Source organism: Vipera ursinii, assembly GCF_947247035.1.
Source record: "Vipera ursinii genome assembly, chromosome: 12".
In the NCBI taxonomy this organism is placed as follows: domain Eukaryota; kingdom Metazoa; phylum Chordata; class Lepidosauria; order Squamata; family Viperidae; genus Vipera; species Vipera ursinii.
Window position 1 is genome coordinate 19,979,144 of NC_139525.1, and position 24,740 is coordinate 20,003,883.

At 44.0% G+C, this 24,740-nt stretch overlaps 1 protein-coding gene across 1 annotated transcript in view; it reads left to right on the forward strand.

The window, feature by feature from the left end:
• The window catches only part of MSN (moesin), a 95,631-nt gene that overhangs the window by 19,203 nt on the left and 51,688 nt on the right, over window positions 1-24,740 (forward strand). The window lies entirely within an intron of this gene.

The window sequence follows — 24,740 nt, forward strand, 5'->3', positions numbered from 1 at the left end:
GTTCTTTTCCCCCTTTTATTCTTATAAAACTCATATTTTTTTAAAAAAAGTGGGTTCTGGCTTTGCAAAGCAAAATAAGAGCTACGAACGATGGTGTTGTGGAACCTGAAGTAAATTCCCCCACACCTTGCAGGATTTTTCTCCTGCTTGCGGACATGTTGAATCTGCCTTCTTAAGGCTCGCTTGGAAGTTTCTCACTGCAGGGGCTTAACTGAAGTGGGGACTTAGGATTCTTTACGCTCTGGCCCAGATCTTCTTCCCCAGGATGGAGAGTGGGAGGTCCTCCTCTAGCCTGCAAGACGAAGGCCAACTGAGGAGGCAGAGCCTTTTCTTCAGGAATGGTGCTAAAAATAAGCAACATTTACTGAGTGTTTCCGTCTGCGGCTTTGGGGGAAGGCATCTTTGAACAGGATGCTTGTGGCTTCCTGTTCAGCAAACCAACCTGCCCTGTCTCTTGACTGTTCGGCTCTACCAGATTTCCGGTTGAAGAGGCTGTTGGGAACAAATATGCTAAGATTTTGGGAATGCTACCGTCCATATTCGGGAGAAGGGCGGTATGTAAAAACAAACAAATAAATAAATATTTCAGTTGCCCTTTGACTGGGCCAGGACTATTCACACCTGGGCAATCCTTTCTGATGGCTTTTGTGCCTGAATTTTAATTGCTTGGGACAAATCTTAACTCCTGAGGAGCAGGCCCTTGTACCTTGTGGGTACTCCATCTGTTACATACAATTTGCTTTGTGTCCAGAGAAGAACTGTCAAGAACAATAGAAGCAATCAATGTTTTGCAAGTTAGCAGGCATAGCTAATAAAGTCAACAGTGAGGAGGATGAGGAGCACCAGGTTCATCGCATTGCCAAAGGAAACTTTATCATTGTCAGAAAAGTGCAGAGGGTGAAACAACCAATGTTTTGTAACCCAAGGGATTCCACAACATAGGTGACAGGACAGCCCCCCCCCACATATTTGAGCTAAAGGCAGAAAGTTTATTTCACCTAGGAGGTGGGGCAGAGGTGCAGCAGGCTTACATGGACGTTTCTGTTCTCAACTCTTGCAAGGCCTGAGCCCAGATGGCTCCCCAAAAATGATTGGGGCTGGGAGGGATTTGGCAGCTCTTAATGCCTGAATTTTGGGTGCCTTGAAGTTCTGCAAAGCTTAAGGCAACTGTTGCTTTCAGAAACCCCAAATATTTGGTCCTACCTTCTCCAGGTACTTATGTCCTTAAAGGGAGTCTCTGCAGCTATGGGCTTTGAAATTGACCTTGGTGGTAGTAGCCCCTCCTTTGCCAGCTGGCACAGTTGAGAGACCTCCTGCATGAGGCACTGGGAAGAAAAGTTAACTCAAAGCATGTCAGAGTTGCCGCTCTAGAAAAACACACAGAAGAACAGAGTTGGAAGGTGCCTTGGAGATCATCTAGTACAAACCCTGCTCAAACAGGAGACCCCTATATCATTTCAGACAAGTGGTTAATAATAATAATAATAAAGTTGGAAGGGACCTTGGAGGCCATCTAGTCCACTACCCTGCTTAGGCAGGAAACCCTATACCATTTCAGATAAATGGCTGTCCAGTCTCTTCTTAAAAACTTCCAGTGTTGGAGCATTCACAGCTTCTGGAGGCAGGTTGTTCCACTGGTTAATTGCTCTAACTGTCAGGAAGTTCTAGGTTGCTTCTCTCGATTAGTTTCCATCCATTGCTTCTGGTCCTGCTTTCAGGTGCTTTGAAGAATAGCTTGACTCCCTCTTCTTTGTGGCAACCCCTGAGATATTGGAACACTGCTATCATGTCACCCCTCACCCTTCTCTTCATTATTCTAGACATACACAATTCCAGCAACTGTTCCTTATATGTTTTAGCCTCCAGTCCCCTAATCATCTTTGCTGCTCTTCTCTGTACTCTTTCTAGAGTCTCAAAATCTTTTTTGCATTGTGGTGACCAAAACTGGATGCAGTATTTCAAGTGTGGCCTTACCAAGGTATTGTAAAGTGGTATTAACACTTCACGTGATCTTGATTGTATCCGTCTGCTAATGCAGCCTAGCACTGTGTTGGGTTATTTGGCAGTTGCAGCACACAGCTGGCTCATATTTAAATGATTGTCCACTAAGACTCCAAGATCCCTATCACAGTTGCTACTATTGAGCAAAGTACCACCTATACTATACCTGTGCATTTGGTTTTTCTTGCCTAAATGTAGAACCTTACTTGTTTTACCATTGAATTTCATTTTGTTAGATAGCGCCCAATGTTTAAGTCTGTCCTTAAGCCTATCTTCTGGAGTGTTGGCTATTCCTGCCAGCTTGGTGTTGTCTGCAAATTTGATGAGTTCCCCATCTATCCCCTCATCCAAATCATTGATGAAGATGTTGAAGAGCACTGGGCCCAGAACAGAGTCCTGGGGCACCCTGCTACACACTTCCCTCCATTAGATACAGTTCCATTGAGTACCACTTGCTGAGTACGGCTGGTCAGCCAGCTAATGAATCCATCTGGTGGTGATGATGTCTAACCCACATTTTTCTATCTTATCAAGTAGTAGGTTGTGATCTACTTTATCAAATGCCTTACTGAAGTCCAAGTAAATTATATCCACAGCATTCCTCTGGTCCACAAATTTTGTCACTTGGTCAAAGAATGCAATAAGATTTGTCTGGCATGATCTTTTTTTTTTGACAAACCCATGTTGGCTTTTGTAATGACTTTGTTCGTTGCTTGATTATCTTTTCCAGAATCTTCCCAGGTATTGAGGTCAGGCTGATAGGTCTGTAGTTTCCTGGATCCATTTTTTCCCCTTTTTTGAAGATGGGAACTACAGCAACTCTTTTCCAGTCCTCTGGGAGTTCCCTAGTGTTCCAGGATCTTTGAAAGATAGTGGTTCTGAAATCACATCTGCCAGTTCCTTCAGAACCTTGGCATGTAGTCTATCTGGTCCTGGTGATTTGAACTCATCTACGGTGGACAGGTGCTCACTTACCATTTTCTTGCCTATCTTAACTTGTGTTTCTGTGGATGTCCAATCTCTTCTTAAAACCTCCAGTGAAGGATCATCCACAGCTTCTGGAGGCAAGCCATTCTATTGGTTAATTATTCTTGCTATCAGGAAATATCTCCTTCTTAAACAATTTAGATGAGGGGATAGAAGAGGAGCTCATCAAATTTGCAGACAACACCAAGCTGGGAGGAATAGCTAACACTTTAGATCATACATGTCAACCTTGTGACGTCACGTGACGTCATGCAATGTCTCAGAACTTTTTCCCCATTGACAGCGATGGGGTAGGTGCGGTTTCTTTGTGATGTGTCTGGCCCGTGGGCCGGCAGTTTGACACCCCTGCTTCAGATGATACTCAAGAACCAGAAGGATCTTGACAGACCTGAACACAATAAAATGCAATTCAGTAGTGAGAAAAGTAAGGTTTTACACTTAGGCAAGGAAAACCAAATGCACAGGAATGGTATAGGTGGTACCTGGCTCAACAGGTGGTAACTGTGAGAGGGATCTTGGAGTCCTAGTGGACAATTACTTAAATGAGCCAGCAGTATGCTACAGCTACCAAAAAAGCCAATGCAATCCTAGGCTGCATTAATAGAGGGATAGTATCAAGATCACGTGAAGTGGATGTATAGAGTCAATAAGATCATGTTTGAAATATTGCATCCATTTCTGGTCAGCAAGATACAAAAAAAGATGCTGAGGCTCTAGAAAGAGTGCAGAGAAGAGCAACAAAGATGTTAAGCTAAACCATTTGATAAACAATTGAAGGACACACCGTACGTATGTCTGTTCTAATGAAGAGAAGGAATCGGGGAAACCTGATAGCAGTCTTCCAGTACTTGAGGGGCTCTCACAGAGAAGAGGGGGTTGACTTATTCTCCAGAGTACCTGAGGGCAAGATAAGAAGTAATCGGTGGAAGATTATCAGAGAATCAACCTAGAATTAAGGACAATTTTCCAGACACAGGGAACAGTTAACTTGCCACTAGGAATTGTGGATGCTTCATCACTGGAGGCTTTTAAGAAGAGCCTGGACAGCCACTTCTCTGAAATGTATAAGGTCTCCTGCTTGAGCAGGGGGTTGGACTAGAAGACCTCTAAGGTCCCTTCCAACCCTATTACTGTGTATCCTATGTTGTAATTGCAGAGAAGCTGGTATATTGATTGAAGCTGGATGTTTTTGGTTCTGGCATTAAAGAAAATTGAGGTGCCAGGTTTAGTCTGTCATGGTTCCGACAGATGAAACTCTTCAAAGAACTTCAAAGCATTGTTTACCTTAAAGAATCTTTATTCAAGTTGCATGGCATCAGCATGTACATAGTCGAAGCTGAAATCTGAATTCCCCTCCCCGAAGCACATAGGATCAAAGCACAGTTTCCTCCTCTCATTTACAGTCATAAATCACATTCTCCAATTAGTTTGAAAGGCAGACCTTTCTTCCAGTTTCCTAACCCGCCATCTCTTATCATCTCTTATTTCAAACAGCCTTGAAAAATGCTCTACTGCTATGTTATTATGTCTAACTAATCCCCATACATTCTTCCTCCCCCAGCATCATCTAATTCTAACTCTAAAAGTAACACACAGGTTAAAGAAAATGGCTGCATCTTATATGAAGATACAGGCATTATCAAAGCAAGAACATCCGATGTTAGCAGCATTGACATCTGGCCTCCCTTACAAAAAGGATAGACCCTGTAGCGTAAACAAAAGCATATGTTAGGGGCTATCTCTTGGTTTGTTAGGGTGTTTCTTATAAAACCTTTTGATGAGTCTGTCAGCTTTCACATCACTAGATTTCACCCAAGTGGCTTCAGACAACAAGTATCCTTTCTGCGATTTCATTTTAAAAATTCTAGAGTCAAGAATACATTTCACTTCATAATGAGTCTGTCCCGCCACTGCAAGGGGCCTGTGTGCCTTTTTAGGGGAAGGTCTTAAAGTGGAGCCCTGAAAAGGTTTCAGTAAGCTACAATGGAAGACCAGGTGAATTCTCCCTAAAAGTCTAGGGAGTTTCAATTCTACTCTGACCGGGTTGATGATTCTCACGATGGGGAAAGGCCCCAGGAATTTCGGTTCCAATTTTTTACTGGGTAATTTGAGGTGTAAATATTTAGTCGACAGATAAACCTTTTCCCCAACTTAGAATGTTCTTTGGGGAGCCCTCTTTTTATCAGCATGCTTTTTATAGGTCTTGGAAGTCTTTTTTAAAGCAGTTTTCGTGTTTCTCCAAACTTCTTCCCACCCCCTCACCCATTGATCAAGTGTCTGGGAAGCGGAGGTCACCTGAGGGTATTCAGGGATTGGGCTGAATTCTTTTCCTGTGGCTACCCTGAAAGGCATGTAGCCGGTGCTGCTGTGAACAGAATTATTGTAAGCCACCTCTGCGAAAGGGAGGAGGTCGGTCCAGTTTGTTTGTTGATATGAAACATAACATCTGAGATATTGCTTCACCATCTTGTTAGCGGATTCTGCGCCTCCATTGGTAGCTGGATGGAAAGCAGATGATAAGCCTTAAGATGATCTAATTAATTTAAGAAAGCTCCTCCAAAACTTTGCGGTGAGCTGCACCGCCCTGTCCAAAATTGTTCATTTAGGAGCACCATGCAGCCAGTAGATATGTTTCAGGAACAATTTAGTCAGACATTGGGCCGATGGGAGTCCTTTGCAGGTGATGAAATGAGCCTGCTTCAAAAACAGGTCTATCACAGTCCAGATGACAGTATTTCCTCTACTTTCAGGTAGGTCTACTATAAAGTCCATAGCTATTTCTTCCCATGGTTGAAAAGGGTCTGCCATCGGCTGCAGTAAACCAGGGATTTTCTTTGGGATTCTTTTCATGGTGGTACATGAAACTCCTGACATAGTTTTCCACATCTTGTTTTAGCCCTGGCCACCAAAATTGCTGGCGGATGAGATGTAGTATTTTTAAATATCCAAAGTGTCCCACCTGTTTTACGTCATGGCTGTGTTTGAGAGCATTAAGATGGAGGGCTTCAGGCAAATACAATTTCCCCCCTTGTAAGCCAAACCATCCCTGCATGTTAGGGAGGCTTGATTGTCTTTGAACCATTGATCGGTAAGGAGATCTTGTTTTATTTTCTTGGCCCCAGGGTCATCAAGATTAGGGCCCCTGTGAGGCGTGAGTTGAGCAGCAGTTTGTGGACTGGAGATATTTGCCTCGTTAACCTCTTCGTGTTTGCTTTTCTACTGGGGCAATTTCAAAAGCACATTAGCTAGGAAGTTTTTTCCTTCCGAGTGAAGTTGAAATGGTTAAAGTACTGTGCCCACCACACTTGCTTTGGGGACAATTTGCGGGGAGTTTTCACTGCCTCTAGATTTTTGTGATCCTTCAAAAGGCACCTTGCTCCCTTCTAGATAGTGTTGCCAGGTTAATAGCCCCCACCTAATTGCAAAGGCCTCCTTCTCCCAGATTGCCCATCTCCTCTCGCTTTTGGTAAATTTTTTAGAGGTTTAGGCAGAGGGTTGCAGGATTCCCATTTTGTTCTTTTGCAGTAATACAGCTCCGACTGGCACGTTGCTGGCGTCGGCTTGAATTACAAAGGGCTCCCCTGGGCAGGGGTGCTTTAGGACTGGTTCAGCAGCAAATAGTCTTTTTAAATTCTCAAAAGCTGTTTGACAGCTCATAGTCCATGCTAGTGGTTGGTCTGGTCATGGTTTCCCTCCTCCTTTACCTGTTTTGAGTAGTTCTGTAAGGGGTAGAGCAATCTCAGCAAAGGAGGGGATGAATTGATGGTAGAAGTTGGCAAAACCTAGGAAGCTCTGGAGCTGTTTGTGAGTCTTTGGGAGCTGCCATTCAATTATAGCTTTCAATTTGGCTGGGTACATTTCAATGCCCTCGTTGGAAATTCTGTAGCCAAGATAATCTAATCGGGTCTGGTGAAATTCACATTTTGACAATTTGGGATAAAGCTTGGCATTCAATAGTTTCTTTAACACTTCTCTCACCAGCTTTATATGAACAATCATATTCGTGCTGTATATCAGGATGTCATCAAGGTACACCAGAACCCCTTTGTATAAATGATCATGTAGGACCTCATTAATCAACTGCATGAATACGGCTGGGCCCCCCCTTTAGTCCAAATGGCATGACTTTGAATTGATAGCTCCCCATGGGGCAGTTGAAGGCAGTTTTCCACTCGTCTCCCTCCTTTATTCTCACCCAATATGCTTCTCTCAGATCTAATTTAGTGAAGACATTCCCCTTAGCCAGGTGGGTTAGTAAGTCTTTCAGGAGGGGGAGGGGATATTTATTTTCTACAATCACCACGTTCAGACCTTTGTAATCCATGCAGAGACGAAGAGACCCATCTTTTTTTTCTTTAAACAACACAGGGGCTCCCACAGAAGACTTAGCTCATTCAGTGAATCCCCTTGCTAGGTTTTTATTCACGTATCGCTGCATTTCCTCCATTTAAGAGGGGGACATAGCATATATTCTCAGTCGGCTCCTGGCAACAGTTTGATGGAGCAATCACTGGGTTGGTGAGGCAGGGTGTCGCATTCTTTCTCGTTAGATGCCTCTGCTATGTCCCAGTACTCACTGGGGATGAGCGGCTTGCCTGGTGGTGGTGAGGCAGCCATGTGTGCTTGCTCATTGGGTGGGCTAAAGTTTCCTGTAATGTCTGTTGAATCAATGGGAGGCTTGGGCCCTATAGGTAGTCTCACAGTTCTCATTCCTTTCTGCCACCGGATAAATGGCTTCCATTTGTCCAACCAGGCTAATCCTAGGATCACAGCCTCAGTCATTTTTGGAGCCACCAGGAAGCAAATAAACTCCCAGTGCTCACCTATTTCTAGGCGTAGGGACTCCATTAATTGCATGACTAAAGTCCCTCCCATCGGAGCCATTGGCTTGCTCGAACCTCACAGGTTTGGTTAATTGCGTGACTAAAGTCCCTCCCATTGGAGCCATTGGCTTGCTCAAACCTCACAGGTTTGGAGAGCAGTTTTGCTCGTATGCCCAGTTTCATGGCAAATGGCAAGCTAATGACACATCGGGAGCATTCAGAATCAACTAGCAGCTTTAAATCTACCTGTGCTCCTGACTTAGGGATTATGAGTTTGGCAAGTATTGCAAAAGGTGGGACGTGTTGGCTCACCATTGGGTCGTTCTCTCCTTCATCATCGCTGTCGAAAGAGGGTAGAGTGGGGTGGATCCAGACTGAGTCCTGGCATCCTCCTGTTTGGAGGATGTGACTTGGGCAACAGGTTCCTGTGTGATCCGGTTGGATTTCTCTCTCGTTGACTGCTAGGCAGGTTTCTTTCTTACTGCTGGTCCTGGTTCTGATCTATTCTGCTGTTGAGCGTAAGGGACTGGGCAACTTGCTGCTCGATGTCCCTGCTGTCTGCCTTGGAAGCACTTGATTGGTGGGCCTGCAGGTGGCCTGGGTCCTTCAGCAACTGCAGCAGTTGGAGATTCTCGGGGTGGTGGTTGCTGTTTGGGTTGCTCTGGCCTCGGCTTGACTTCAGGTGAGGGAGGTTTCTTATAGCGTGCAAGCTGAACTTCTAGTTATACCACTGTCTGATTCCATTCTTGCAGCTGATCAGATACTGCTCGATAGATGCAGGCTTGAGAGGTGATCGTCTAGCCCTTCTCTGAAGTGATGGAATAGGGGGGACTGCTCAGGCCACCTCTCTATGTGACCAGCTATCTTGCGAAACTCTTGTACATACTCCAGGGCAAGCCTGCTGGCTTCTTTTATCTTATGGATTTGTTCTTCTGCTTTGAGGGCAAAGCATGGGTCTTCAAACCTTTCTCTCAGTCCTAGGAGGAAGAGGTGGGGATCTTCCAATTCAGGGGATTGCTCATTATATAAATTATTCAGCCATTCAGATGCCTCTCTTTCTAGACTGGACGCAATCACATCGACCATCGCGGCTGGGTCCGAGTAGAGATAGGCCCAGCGGTTCAAATGAGAGTGCACTTGGTTGAGGAAAAAAATCACCACCTCTGGGTCCCCATCGAAGGTTGCTCTGAAAGGTAGAGCAATCACTGGCTGCTGGGGCCCCCACTGTGGCTGTTATACCCCCAGTTGCTGCTGGCCCCACCTTGGCTGCTGATTCAATGGCTGCTGGGCTCCCCACTATGGCTGTTGCACCCCCAGTTGCTGCTGGCCGCTGCGTGCCCAGGGGTTGCACGTTCAGGGGCTGTTGTTGTCTTCCCTGCTGCTGGTCAGCAGGGAGTTGTGGTGCCCTCTGCTGCTGTAGGCCTCTCAATGGTTGCTGTGCATTCGGGGGGGGGGCGACTAGCCTCCTTGCTGCGGTTGCCCTCCCTCCGGCTGCTGATCTCCTGGCTTCTGCACCACCCCAAGCTGTTGCAATGCCTCTATTAGCTGTGGCAAGCTCAGAGGTTGCTGACCGTCCACCTGTGGGGGCTGCCAAACTCCCCACTGCTGCAGGGGCCTCAGACTGGGGTTCTCTCTCTCTGTGGGGCTGGAAGCCCTGGCAGGGGATTTCAAGGCCTGGAACGCTGTCTCATCTCCAAAGGAGGGGCTGGAGGCTTCTCTTAGCAGGAGTTCATTTCTGCTTCTCTGCTCTAGCCCTTCTACTCTTTCCATTGACTGGGTACGAGCTGCAGACAGGCATTTCCACTCACCCGGGTCCTCAGTGGCAAACGTCCAGGGGGCTCTCCCCAGCTGGGAGGCTTGGAAAAGCATCTTCTCCCCCGGCTCAGTCACTGTCACTCCCCCCCCCCCGGGGGGTAGCAGCTGCTGCCCAGGTGTTGGCTTTAAGCAACTTGTCACTCTCCATGATGAAATCTTCCCTGAATCTTCGTCAGCTTACCGTTGAAGTCTAGGGACAGTGACTGGGGTTCAGGACACCTAGCTAGTTTGGAAAGGTTGTAGATTTCGGCTTAATGTCATGGTTCTGACAGATGAAGCTCTTCAAAGAACTTCAAGGCATTGTTTACCTTAAAGAATCTTTATTCAAGTTGCATAGCATCGACATGTACATGGTTGAAGCCGAAATCTGAATTCCCCTCCCCTAAGCACATAGGATCAAAGCACAGTTTCCTCCTCTCATTTACAGTCATAAATCACATTCTCCAATTAGTTTGAAAGGCAGACGTTTCTTCTAGTTCCCTAACCAGCCATCTCTTATCATCTCTTATTTCAAACAGCCTTGAAAAATGCTCTACTGCTATGTTATTATGTCTTAACTAATCCCCATACACATTCTTCCTCCCCCCAGCATTATCTAATTCTAACTCTAAATGTAACACACGGGTTAAAGAGAAAATGGCTGTATCTTCATATATTGTCAAAGCAAGAACATCCAATGTTAGCAGCATTGACATAGTCATTTTAAGCAAGATTAAAATACCTATGAGTGCCTTTATGCTTCACTGTACTGAGGACACATTCCCTTGTTCTGTGCATTCTTTCATGAACATGGCAGTGGTGTTTTGCTAATCTAATTAGTGTGTGGCTGGAATTCAGCCAAGATTTGACAGATATAATTGTTGTCCTAATTTTCTGTCCATCGTATCAAGGATGGCTGTAGAGCTGGCATGTCAAACCCGTGACGTTGGCGACATCACATGACTTTTTCCCATTGCCGGCAGTGGGGCGGGCACGGTTTCAATATGATGTATCTGGGTTGTGGGCCGGCAGTTTGACATGCCTGCTGTAGAACCTACCTCTGATTTATCTTTTCAGTCCAATTCTCTCAAGCAGCAAAGTCCTGCTGATTGGAAGGATTCCATGAAAGAGAATCCTCAAGGGGAAAACAACCCAATAAACTTGGGAAACTTTGAAAAGTGAGATTATAAAAGCCCCAAGGTACCCCAAGGCTCTGTTTTAGGCCCAGTCCTAAAGTTGCTTTTTCAAGAGGCAACTGGACTTTGTTTTTCTTTGAACACGTTTTGCTTCTCATCCAAGAAGAGCTGAAGAAGCTTCATGGATGAAAAGTGAAACGTCTTCAAAGAAAAACATGAAAGTCCAGTTGCCTCTTGAAAAAGCACCTTTGGACAACCATGATCTGGATGATTGAGAATCTCCATAGACTTTTAGGCCCAGTACTCTTCAACATCTTCATCAATGATTTGGATGAGGGGATTGATAGGGAACTCATCAAATTTGCAGATGATACCAAGCTGGCAGGAATAACCAACACTCCAGAAGATAGGCTTAAGTTACAGAAGGTTCTTGACAGACTTGATCATTGGGTGCTATCTAACAAAATGAAATTCAATGATGTAAAAGTAAGGTTCTACATTTAGGCAAGAAAAACCAAATGCACAGGTATAGTATAGGTCAGATATATCAAACTCGTGACGTCACACAACATATCGGGACGGTTTTGCCATTGCCGGCAGTGGGGTGGGCGTGGCTTCCGGATGACACATCTGGCCCATGGTCTGGCAGTTTGACACCCCTGGTATAGGTACCTGGCTCAATAGTAGTAATTGTGAGAGGGATCTTGGAGTCCTAGTGGAAAATCACTTAAATAGGAGCCAGCAGTGTGCTGCAGCTGCCAGAAAAGCCAACACAGTGCTAGGCTGCATTAACAGAGGGATAGAATCAAGATCATGTGAAGTGTTAATACCACTTTATAACATCTTGCTAAGACCACACTTGGAATACTGCATCCAGTTTTGGTCGCCACGATGTAAAAAAAGATATTGAGACTCTAGAAAGAGTTCAGAGAAGAACAATAAAAATGATTAGGGGGTTGGAGGCTAAAACATATACAGAACGGTTGCTGGAATTCAGTATAACTAGTCTAACAAAGAGAAGGACTAGGGTGTGACATGATAGCTGTGTTCCAATATCTCAGGTGTTGCCACAAAGAAGAGGGAGTCAAGCTATTCCCCAAAGCACCTGAGAGCAGGACAAGAAGCAACAGATGTGAACTAATTAAGGAGAAAAGCAACCTAGAACTAAGGAGAAACTTCCTGACAGAACAATTAATCAGTGGAATGGCTTATTTCTATAAGTTGTGGATGCTCCAATACTGGAAGTTTTTAAGAAGAGACTGGACAACCATTTGTCTGAAATAATATAAGGTTTCCTGCCTGAGCAGGGTGTTGGACTAGAAGATCTCCAAGGTCCCTTCCAACTCTGTTATTCTGTTATTACGTGGCTATGCAAACAAACAGTCATTGACTACATGGAGAAAGAAGGAGGCAGAAGGTTTTAAATACTCAGTTACTTGCAAGGAGATATGCAGTTCCCACCCTGTCCTGGCTGCCCATTCCTTTCTTGGCAGCTGTTGGAAGAAAACCTGGTTGTCTGTCTGGAAATCTCAAGATTCATTCCAGGTGGAAGTGAAACATGCTTATTCCCCCTCCCTCGCCTCCCCCATCAGGGCCATAAACTGGGAGTGCCTTCTGCTTCTGATTAGCTTAAGGATATGAAAAGGCCTCTTTCAGTGAAGGTTTGCTTTAATTAAAAATAATCCCTTCAGCAATTGCAAGCATTTGCCTGTTGCCAGAGCTGGGATTTTTCTCCTTCAGGCAAAATGACAAGACTAGAGATGGAGAAGGGGATCGGTTGCAAGAGTCCACTGCAAACTGACTGTCAATAAATTTAAATAAATATGGGAAGGCAGCCACATCCCTTGAGACACATCTTGGGGTGAGATGTTCCTGCTCCCTCCACGGTGCTGCAATTGTGAAGTCTCTTTTCCCAGAAATACTTTCATAGTTTGTTGCTGTTCCAAAGAGCTTGGATAGGCACATGCTCAAGTGGCCTCTGCAGTGGCTTTCTCTCTGTTGTCTTACTTGATGGAATCTGGGCCAAGAGGAGATTAAACTCGGTCCAGCCAGAATTCTGCCTCCCAAATAGCCAGCAAAATGTTTCTAAGGAACTCAGGAACAGAACACTCTTTTTCTTTCAATATGTGGTGTTTAAAGGCATCCAGACCCTGCTTTTTGGGGTTCTGGCTTGCTGTGGTAAAGTATTAGTACTGCTTTAAAAATCCTTAGTAAGGCCACACCTGGAATACTGCATCCAGTTTTGGTCACCACATTACAAAGAAGATGTTGAGACTTTGGAAAAAGTGCAAAGAAGAGCAACTAGGATGATTAAAGGCCTGGAGACTAAAACACATGAAGAACGGTTGCAAGAATTGGGTACAGCCAGTCTAGAGAAAAGAAGGAATAGGGGTGATATGACAGCAGCCTTCCAATATTTGAGGTACTGCCACAAAGAAGACGGGGTCAACTTTTTTCCCAAAGCACCAGAGGGCAAGACAAGAAACGATGGAAACTAATCAAGGAGAGAAGCAACCTGCAGTTAAAGAGAAACTTCCTAACAATGAGTACAATTAAACAGTGGAACAGCTTGCCTTCAGAAGTTGTGGGTGCTTCATCACTGGAGGTTTTTAAGAAGAGACTGGACAGCCACCTGTCTGAAATGGCATAGGGTCTCCTGCTTGAGCAGGGTTTTGACTAGAACAGGGCTTTTCAACCTTTTCACCCATTGTACCACTTTTAGGATATGGCAACATCCGAGTGCCACCTGTTGCCTAGCAAGGGGTCAAAAACTTGATGACCAAAAAAAAGGAAAAAAGTGATGAAGTGCAGGTAGTCCTCGACTTACAACAGTTCACTTAGTGACTGTTCAAAGTTACAATGCACTGAAAAAAGTGCCCCCCAAGCCACAGCCTGCCCGCCCGGTGGCGCTTTTCCTCCTGTCCGAGGTTTTCATGGTTGTGAGCATTTCTGTTGAGGATTGGCAGCGGGGGTGTGTGTTTGGTTTTTATTCCCCCATCTGCTGGGTGGTTGCATCAGGTTTTGGTCACTTCACATGACCATGGGACACTGTGACCATCATAAATATGAATCAGTTGCCAAGCATCTGCATGTAAATCACAAGACCCTGGAGATGCTGCAACATTCCAGCTGATCGGTGCTTCTTCTGGGCTCAGAAGTGCCAGGATTAGCACTGAGCTCCAGCTAGAGCCTGGCACTGATCCTGGCGCTTCCACTGAGCCCTCACAGCCCTGCAGCTCCAACTGTCTCTTGCTCAGGCTTGTGCGGTGCTGCCACTGGTTCAGCTCATTCCCCTCCCCCGCTACCACTTTTCTAGGTTGGTCGCGTACCACCTGCCAGGTGCCAAGGTACCACAGGTGGTACCCGTACCACTGGTTGAAAAGCCCTGGACTAGAAGACCTCCAGGGTCCCTTCTAGCTCTATTCTGATTGATTGATTGATTGTTTGATATGGAAGTGCTTCCTTGGGTGTGGCTTGTGGCTTGGATCCTGAAGGTTCATCCAAATCTATGATGACGCCTATCGGCATCCAGTAGCAACTATGAAGGCTCCACATGATGTGATTTGGGTTCTGAGGAGAAAGAGGACAAATTTGGATCAAAGCTATATGGCATTACCTGCAGATAGGGAGAATGGGGGTAAGGCATAATTTGAAGTAACTGTTAAGGTTCTGATTAATGAACTCAAACAAATCAGAACTCCAAGACTCGAGGATTCCTCAAGAAACATGTTTATAGGATATGTAATATTGGCACAATCAAAAGTGAAACCAACTCTAAAATTCTGTCACAGATTCAATATAACTAAACATAATACTTCCCTGTCCCCTCCAATGTCAGAGATTACGCTACCCAATGAGGGTAAATGGCGGGCTCTTTGACACTCCTCCTCTCCGGTTTCTCGTACTTGTGGAGATGACCTTGGTTCCCACAAAATCGCTCTGTGTCATGTCTAGTGATACCTCCACTTTCCTACCCCCCTCTTCCCATCCCAAGTGGCAACAGAGAACGATAGAGGTTCGTCTCAAAAATTGACAGTAACATTATGATAATGTTTTTGTTTCTGTCATTTGTGATTTGAAAGTTGTGCAGCTATGGCAAAAGGTGGGCTTGAAAGAGGGAATGGAAAATCTTGTGAAGGCCCTGTTACAAATAGGCTTAAGAGATAGTGATACCAGGCACCAATGTGATTTGCTCACTCCAAATAGATCCCACTTAAGGAGCTCTTGGGATGGGTGTGCAGTGAGGAAAAGGAACCGTTGGCACTCTACTGCCCTCTCCCACCTAAGCAAAAGCTTTTTTGCCCCATGAGGCTGATGTGAGGGAGTTGCCCCATAGGTGCGCTTCCCTTGCCAGGAAGTATTCAGTACATTGTTCAAAAAATGTTTGCAATGCAAAAGCCCTCACTTATCTGCAAGAACTGGGAATGGGTGTTTTGGTTTTCCTTCAGCTGTTGTTATCCTGCCCCAGTCTGGGTGCACTCCAGGAATGTGGACTGAGGTGCCCAGAATTCAACAACCCACCTGGCTAGTGCTGGGGAATCTAGAAGGTATCCAGGTTTCCTTTGAGAGAAAGAGAATCGGTCTCTCTGTTGGATTTCATGATTTGTTGGAGGGAGACAGGGGGAAAAGGTTGTGTCTGCTTCATGGAAAAGCTAGTAGGGCCTCTTAGACAGCAATGAGCCAATAATAATTAGCCATAGTATATTGTATACGTGTTTGGCTGAGGGTCAGAGAACTTGGAGCCATAAACCAGGGTCATGCAACATGGTAGGTAGAAGTGTGAGAACTGTACCTGGATTCTCTATAGGCCAGGGGTGTCAAACTCAATTTAAGTGAGGGCCACATCAGTATTGTGGTTGCCCTGGGGGGGGGGGAAAGATGGGTGTGGCCTACTGGGTGGGCGTGGCCAGCTTGACATCACTCGCTTCAGGAGTGCCTGGGCAGGACTGGGTCAGATCTGAGGGTCTTCGGTGGAGGAGAACAGGACTGGGGCGAGAGCCAAGACATGGTCCTTCCCACCCACCCTTCCTTCCTACCTCTGTTCCTTCCTTTGCCTTCTCATCTCTTTCCTTCCCCCATGCTCAGGAAGGGGTGATGGGAGAGATTGCCAGCACTAATTTGCTGCTGCCGGCCATTCCTATACCATGTGTGTTGGTGGGGGCAGTCCTGTTGAAAGGGATGCCTCGTGGCTGCGAGGCTGGAGGTGCTGGTGGGTGGTGGTGGTGGTGATCTACAACCTGGTTATGTCCATCAAAGCCAGAATGCCCTCAGCCTAAGATCCACTGGAACCAGCAAGGAGCTGCCTCGCTGCTGCCTCTGTCCTGCCCCCCTCCCCCCCGGGTGTGCGCACAGGAGATGGCCAGTGCCAGCATCCTGGGTGAAGTCAGCCTGCAGGGCAAGACAGCCAGCAGGGATGCTGGACTCTACTTGTGCGTGCACCCAGGGGACAAAGGTGGGGCTGCCCCATGGATTTAAGGCTGAGTGCATTCTGGCTTTGATGGACGCAACCAAGTTGTAGATCAGCGCTAACCCACCACCACCAGCACCTCCAGCCTTGCAGCCATGAGGCTTTCACTGGCACAGACACACACACCCCACGCGGGAGAGCAAGACCGGCAGCAACATGGCAGCGCTGGCGATCTCTCCTCCTCCCATTACCCCTTCCTGAGCGTGGAGGAAGGAAAGAGATGATAAGGAGAGAAGGAAGGAAGTGTACCAGAGAAGGGAATTGGGGTGGGGGGGAATCGGCGCTGGCTGGGAGGCTTTGCCAGAGCTCTGTGGATTCAGCAGAGAAGTCAGGAGCTCCAGAGGCCTCCACGGTGGCTGGCGGCGGGGCGGGGCGGGACTCTTGGGGCGGGATTTTTAAAGGGGAAGAGGAGATTGACTGGGGGAAGAAGATTTTAGTTTCTCTTTTCCAGAGAGACAAGCCAAAAGGAGGGAGAGTGAGGTAGGAAATTTATTCTCTGGAGAGAGAATAAAAAGCCTTTTTGCCAACTTCCTATCTCACTCCCTTCTTCTGGTTGCAGGAATTGGGTATATATAGTCTAGTGAAAAGAAGGACTAAAGGTGACATGATAGCAGTGTTCCAATATTTGAGGGCTGCCACAAAAAGAGGAGGTTCCTATTCTCCAAAGCACCCCAAGGCAGGAAAGAAACAATGGATGGAAGCTGATCAAGGAGAGAAGCAACCTAGGAGGAATTTCCTGACAATGAGAATAATCAACCAACAATCAACATTCCTTCAGAAGTGCCCCAACACTGGAAGCTTTTAAGAAGGGGTTGGGCAACCATTTGTCTAAAATGGTATAAAATCTCCTGCTTGAGCAGAGGGTTATTCTAACTTACTCTTGATTTACTCTTAATTTGATTCAGTTTATTTTGTTGTTGTTCTGGTTCCATTCAGTTTTGTTCAACTGCAGTTTGTAGAGCATCTATCTATCTGTAAGGCAGATCCAAAATGTCATGGTTTGTTTTTTTGCCTAAAGCCCCTTTAGGGTTCATGCATCATGTGAAACCCTAAGCCAGTTTGATTTTAACTAAGAGAGCTGAACATCTAGCTTAGCATGTAGCATGAATTTTTGCTCTGCCACGGCTTACCAGTTTCTGGCTTGCGCTGATGTGCATTAGCTACAGTGTTTGAACAGCAAGGGACGGGTTGGCGTCATGTAGGGGAAACACAGCCTTCAGCCCTGCCTTTTTCCAGAAATGCCCGAGGCTCCGAGGGCCCCAGAGACCTTTGGAGAAACTGACCCCTGTTGGGTTTGGAGACCTGCTCCTGTGCCCAGAAAGAAGGGCAGCTGGAGCAGCTGTTCCAGATTTGTTCTGGGGGAGGGGCGACTTGGGTTCAGATCTATCCCCAGCTGTAGATGGTCCCTAAGAAGCTGCAAGCCAGGCACACACTCTGGGCACATTGGCCTCTCTGGGTGGTGGTTATGGGGAAAAACAAAGAGGGAAAGCTTGAGCTTTTGATAGGAAAGATCCAAATCTGACAAATAATATTTAGGAAGAAAAAGTTCAAGAGAGGGAATGCTGACACATTCTCAGTGTTCTGATTGGCCCCCAAAAGGTTGGATCCTGCCGGAAGAGAACGTGTCTTGGGTGTGTATTTTGAAATAGCATTGCCAGAGAAGCCCGAAATAGGAGACGGCTTAGTGGTTAGAAGGTCTTTCTGGGCCTGGCACCCAACAGATGTGTTGGGGTATTGCATTCCAAACAGCTGCGGGTGAGGAGGCTCAAAAATGGCTAGACTTCACTGCAGGGGGGCCTGGCTTCTTGGGGGGGGGGCAATTGCCCTTTCTGCTGTTCCTTTTCACTGGACAAGAAGCATAGGGTGGTGGGGATAAATGTCTATTTAGGGTTATTATAATAATAAGGAAAATGGTGTTTCTGAGGAGGACCTTCTACAAACTTTTGATTCCAAAATACACAATTTGTTAATTCTGGTGGAGCTTTGGAATTAAACTCTGCAGGGTCTTTATTGCTGTAAATATTTCATTGCACAATTTGAATTCTGTACAAAAACAAAAAAAAGCTTTTAGGTGGGTGGGCAAACTGTCCCGTGAAAATTGCATTGGAAATAATCTGTGGCTTGATTGTTCTTGGAGAGAAGTTGAAAAGAAAAGAGATGGATAAGGTTTTAAAACTCCAAAGAAGTCTGCATTTGCCCATTAAAAGCTGAGGTGCAACCCAGTGAATGGTCCTTTGCTTAAATTAATGGTCTACCCCACCCACCCCCATGTGTTAGACTTCAAGTCCCTCCCATAATCTTTCCATTGTTTGGCTTATCCATTGGGAAGTATGGAAGTTGCAATCATGCCTGGAAGGGCTTAAGAGGGTGTGCTCTCTGCTGGATCACTGTGCTCTTATTTTTCACTGTTTTTTTTTTTAATTTTTTATTAAATTTATTATTTAAAAACATTGGACACAGTACCAGCGAGCTGACAAACCTTTTTGTCTACAATGTTTAAATATATATATATACATGTATATATGTACATCAAAAATACACTTAAATACACTTAGATTACAAATCGGTGAAATACCACAATATTTAAAACAGTGAGCTAGTCTGTAAAACCTAATAGAGACCTTTCTTTTTATCCATCCAAAGATACAATTTGTTCCAAATTCTATAATAGTCTGATTGATCTTTATTCTTTAATTCCAAAGTTAATTTGTCCATTTCAGCGCAATCCCAAATTTTCCTAATAACCTCTTTTTGTCCTGGGATCTCATTCTTTTTCCATTTTTGCGCAAATGATATTCTAGCTGCTGTGATAATATGGATCGTTAAGTATAGCACATCTTTAGGATATTTCTCTTTCGTGATTCCCAACAAGAAAAGTTCTGGACTAAACTCCAGATCTTGTTTCAATATTTCTTTCAGCCAAATCCAAATCATTCTCCAAAATTTTTGTGTTTTACTGCAAGACCACCACGTGTGGAAGTATGTGCCTATCTCTTCAGAACACTTCCAACATTTGGGAGATGCTGTTGTGTACATTTTTGCTAAGCGGGCTGGGGGAAGATGCCATCGGTAAAACATTTTAAATAAATTTTCTTTATACGATGAGGCCAGTGTTATCCTTTTATTCCTATCCCAAATTGTTTGCCAAGTATCTAGGTCGATGTTATGTCCTAAATTGTTAGCCCAGATCAACATGGGGTCTTTCACTTGCTCTTCAAACAGCTTATATCCCAAAAGTAATTTATAGAAATTCCTTATTTGTTTAGAGTCCGGTCCCAATAATATTTTGTCCAATGCTGTTTCAGAGGTATATATCCCCCATTCATTTTTATCCTTCCTAAATCTCGATTGGATTTGTAAGTAGGCCCACCAATCGAGTTTTATACCTTGTAATTCTAGTTCATTCCTAAGTTTCAATTCCCCCTCCTCATTCAGAATATCCTTGTATGAGATTATGTTACCCAAATCAAACAGATTTGGGTAAACTATCGCTTCAAGGGTGGATAGCCAGACCGGTATTTTGGTGTAATTGTGAGATCTAATTTTTTTCCAAGTATTGAATAGCGCTTGCCTGATCCGGTGTCTTTGAAAATGCGAGAAAAGACCTTGTTTCTCCGTCCATAGGAAAGCATGCCAGCCATATTGCAAATCGTGACCCTCTAAAGTTAATAGTCTTCTATTTCTCAAGATTACCCATTCTCTAATCCAGCTCAGGGCCGCGGCGTGGTAATATAATTCCCAGTCTGGCAATCCAAAACCCCCATTTTCCTTCGTGTCTTGTAAATATTTCAATTTAATTCTTGGTTTTTTCCCCTGCCAAATAAAATTTAGTGATAATTTATCCAAATTTCGAAAAAATTTAGAGTCGAGTTGAATTGGGATATTCTGAAACAGAAACAGGATTTTAGGCAGAATATTCATCTTAATGACAGCGATTCTTCCCAATAATGAGAGTTTTAGGTTTCCCCATCTTTCCAGGTCACCTTTTATTTGATTCACTACACTATCATAATTATCCTTTTTGAGTGAAGTGCATCTAGCCGTAATGTTAATCCCTAAATATTTTATTTTCTTGACTATTTCTATATCCATGATTTCGGCCAGATTACCTTTTTGTTTATTGGTCATATTTTTAACAATCATCTTGGTCTTATTTCTATTTATTCGCAGTCCGGCAACCTCACCATATTTAGATAATTCTTCCAATAGCTTTGGTCCCGTCTGACATGGATCCTCCATAATAAAAACTAGATCGTCCGCGAAAGCTTGCAATTTAAAGGTTTCCTTTTTAATGGTTAATCCTTTTATCTTTGGGTCGTTTCTTATAGTTCTCGTTAATACTTCAAGAGTCAATATAAACAGCAACGGTGATAAGGGGCAGCCTTGCCGTGTTCCCTTTTGAATTTGAAACTTGCTAGATGCTTCCCCATTAATAATTATTTTTGCTTCCTGATTGTCATAAATTGCCCTAATTATATTTATAAACTTTTCTCCCATATTCATAAAGCTAAGCTGTTGGCACAAAAAAGACCATTTAACATTGTCAAATGCCTTTTGGGCGTCTAAGAAAAGTAATGCCATCTGTTGTTCGCTATGTAATTCATAGTACTCCAATGTATCTAATATTATTCTAATGTTGTGCTTAGTGTGTCTCTTAGCGAGAAAACCATTTTGATCTGCGTGTATGAAATCATTCAGAAATCGTTTCAATCGTTCCGCTATAATTGATGTAAATATCTTGTAGTCCGAGTTAAGAAGTGATATGGGTCTGTAATTTTGGATTAATGTATGGTCTGTGTTATCTTTCGGAATAAGGGTTATGTTTGCCTCTAGCCAAGATTTAGGCGTCCTTGCGCCTTCTAATACTGCGTTAAATACCTCCACTAGGGGTTGAGCTAGGATATTTTGTAATTCTTTATAAATCTCTGATGGAAGACCGTCGGGTCCCGATGCTTTATTATTCTTTTGTGCATTAATAGCTTTTATCACCTCAGATAGTCGAATTTCCTCGTTTAACATATTTCTGGTATCTTCTGTGACCTTAGGTAGTTTGGCTCTTTGAAAATATTCCTCCATTTTCTCCACACTTGCCTGGCTATCTTCTTTATATAAACGTTCATAAAATTCCTGGGCTATAATTTTTTTTTTTTCCTCCTGGTGGAATATTCTCCCTTCCTCATCTCGTAGTTCGTGAATCCAGTTTTTCCCCTTTTGTTTTCCCAATTTGTATGCGAGCCACCGGCCCGGTTTATTTGCATTTTCAAAAAAATTTTGTTTCGTGTTTCTCAATTGTTGTGCCAATTTCTCTTTGTCTAGAATGTTAAATTTGTGTTTAATCAGATCCATAGATTGCTTGATATTCTCTTTTTGTGGATCTTGTTGGAGTATAACTTCTAAGCTCTTATATTCCTCTTCTAATCTTTCCCGTTGTTGTCTTTTCCCCTTATTTTTATATACCATATATGCCCTCGCTACCCCTCTCATCATTGCCTTAGCTGTATCCCAATTGTTTTGTACTGAGGTGTCTATAGCTTTATTTTCCTTAAAGAAAAAACTTAGTTCTCTCTCCATCTTAGATTTGAGTTCATCTTCTTTTAAAATTGCTCTTTGAAGCGTCCATCTGGGTATTTTTTTGGAACCTTTCCAGATAAGTTTAATAGGATTGTGATCTGCCCAAGTACCTGTCGCTATATGTACCTCGTCTATTTCTGAACTAATTTCTTTCGTCATCCATACCATGTCTATTCTAGACCATGAGTTATGTCGGTTGGAGTAATATGTATATTGTCTAGCCTTACGATTTCTTTCCCTCCAGACATCTTGGATATTTAGTTCCTCAGCCAAGTTAAGAAAAGATCTCGGTAGAGTTCTTCTCTTCTTTTTCCTAAGCGTCTTTCCCATATAATCCAAATTTATATCTAGGATAGCATTAAAATCTCCTATTAAACAAATCTCCTCATAATCAATGCTACATATCTTATTGTGAAGTGTTTTGAAAAATTGTTCTTGGTTATGGTTTGGGGCATATATCTCTACCATCATGACCTTCCTGTGATTTATTATAACCTCGACTATCAGTATTCTACCCTCTTTATCGTTATAAATTTGTTTTGCAGTCAATTTTGGGTTTACATATAGTGCCACTCCTCTCTTTTTCTTGTGTCGGTCTAAGGAAACGAATAGGTTCCCTATTCTTGGTTGTACTAACAAATATTTTTGTTGTTCCTTTATATGGACTTCTTGTATTGCCACGATATCCAATTGTTGGTGAATAAGCCTATTAAAAAATTTCCGCCTTTTCACTGGCGAATTCAATCCATTAATATTCACAGACATAATACTACACTCACCTCCCTTCATCTTACTTATTTCTGGTTTTTGTGGATCTCGTGATTCGGGGCTCTCTCTCTTCCTTGTCTCTAGTTCCATGTTTCTCTGTTAACTCACCGGATTTGTTCCTTCTATCCTCTGTAGCTAAGATCTTCCCATCCATTGCCACACGTATTGTATCTCTTTCTCTTACCTCCCTTCCATCTTGATCTTCTAAATCTACTTCCTCTTGGCTATGGAAGTGGCGTTTGTAAAAATCTTCTGCCTTCTCTATCGTGTCCAGTCTATGCCTTCTATCCTGCCACGTAACAAGAATACCCTCTGGAGTTAGCCATCTAAAGTTTACATTTTCTCTTATTAGTTTGGATGTTAAGAATTGATAGCCGCGTCTCAGATCCCTCATCCTTTTAGGTATCTGTTTAAGGATGGTGATTGGTTGGCCCCGAAATTCTAATGGTTCCTCTCTAGATCTATGCAGAAGCTCATCCCGAATTGATTTTTTAACTAACCTTACATGTACTTCTTTTGGGAGGTTGTGCCTTCTCGCATAATTAGTTTGGACCCTGTATGTTTCATCAATTTCCGCCAGCATTTCCTCCTTCCCTACACCGAGTGCCTTTGCCATCAGTTCTGCCATCATGACCAACAGATCTTCCCCTCTTTTTTCTTGAACGTTCTGGAAGCGTAGATAATGAGCAGCCTTTTCTGCTTCCAGAAAAATGACTGTTGTTTCTAATTCCTTATTAGCCTGAAGGAGTGTTTCATTTAAATCATCTACTCTCTTTTCCTCTTTTTCCATTCTAGCTTCCATATCTTGAAGTCTTTGTTCATTTTTGACTAATTGCTGTTGAATCCCTTCAAATTTATCATCTATCGCTTGGATTTTCCCCTTTAATTCACCAGTGTCGTTTCTTATTTGGCCTATTTCTCTCTTCATCTCCTCGTGGTTTTTGGCCATTGCCTCGTGTAGGTTTTGCAAAAGGGCATGTAAATCTTTAAAGGAATTCGAGTTAGATCTTTCCCTTTGCAGCATATCCTCTATAGATTTCTGATTGGAGGGACTTGAGGCCATCCCCTGTCCCTGTGCTGCTGCCTTTTTGCCAGCGCTAGGCTTAGTTGCTCCCGAGATACTTGTCATGTTTCCCCAATTATAACAGCGTTTTATCAATGTATAATACCCTGAGTCTTATATAAACCTTTTAACTCTATGACAAAAGATATATAAAACAGTTACCACCAGATACTTATTACCAACTAAGCAATTTATATAATAGAATTCTATAGTATGAATATAATCAAAGTCACGTTCTTCTTCTTTCCCCCCCCCCCCGTTTCCGGCGCAGAAATTGGCACCTTTTCCGTCTTCCTCTGCTGTCAAAGACCAGTAGGTGTCCCACTAAACAAACCTCCAGTTACTAAATTGCTATATCAAATGGCCGCCCGTGACAAGTAGAGTAGAATTTCAAAAGTTTCAAAAGTTCACAAATTCAAAATTTACCAGGATAGACCAGACTAGACCAAGCTGATCGCTTTCCACGCCCGACAATCCAGAGTTCAGTCTCTAAGGCTCCAAAGCTCAGACTTTGACCTGTTGTAGCTTTTCTCCAGCTAGAATACAGTCATATAGTCTTCGGCTTTCTTTCCCTTGCTGTTTTTGCCAAACGCCTCCCTCAAGACTTCTATCGGCGCTTATTCCCTCTCCGTGAGGCTCCCACTTCGAACCAGTACCTCTTTCACAAGCGCTTCCTATTTAATATTCGGATACACTCTCCGTCAGCTCCGCTCTACCGTTGTCCCGCTGCTTACGTGCTAGCTCCGTCCCTCTGTCAGATCTTCATGTCGGCCATTACTGGCCTCCTTCTCCCCGGTTCGCTCGCATCAGACTTTCTCCGGATCTTCAACACGAACTGCCGCTCATGAAGGTTCTCCGGGCTGCCTGCAACTTCGGATGTCCCTACAGGACCTCCTGAAGCTCCGAAAAGCCCCCGCGAACACTGGGTGAGAGGTTGTGCGAGGAGAGAGCTCCGTTCACACAGCCGCCCGCTCTGACAGTTGGCTCCGCCCCCCTTATTTTTCATTGCACAATTTGAATTCTGTACAAAAACAAAAAAAAGCTTTTAGGTGGGTGGGCAAACTGTCCCGTGAAAATTGCATTGGAAATAATCTGTGGCTTGATTGTTCTTGGAGAGAAGTTGAAAAGAA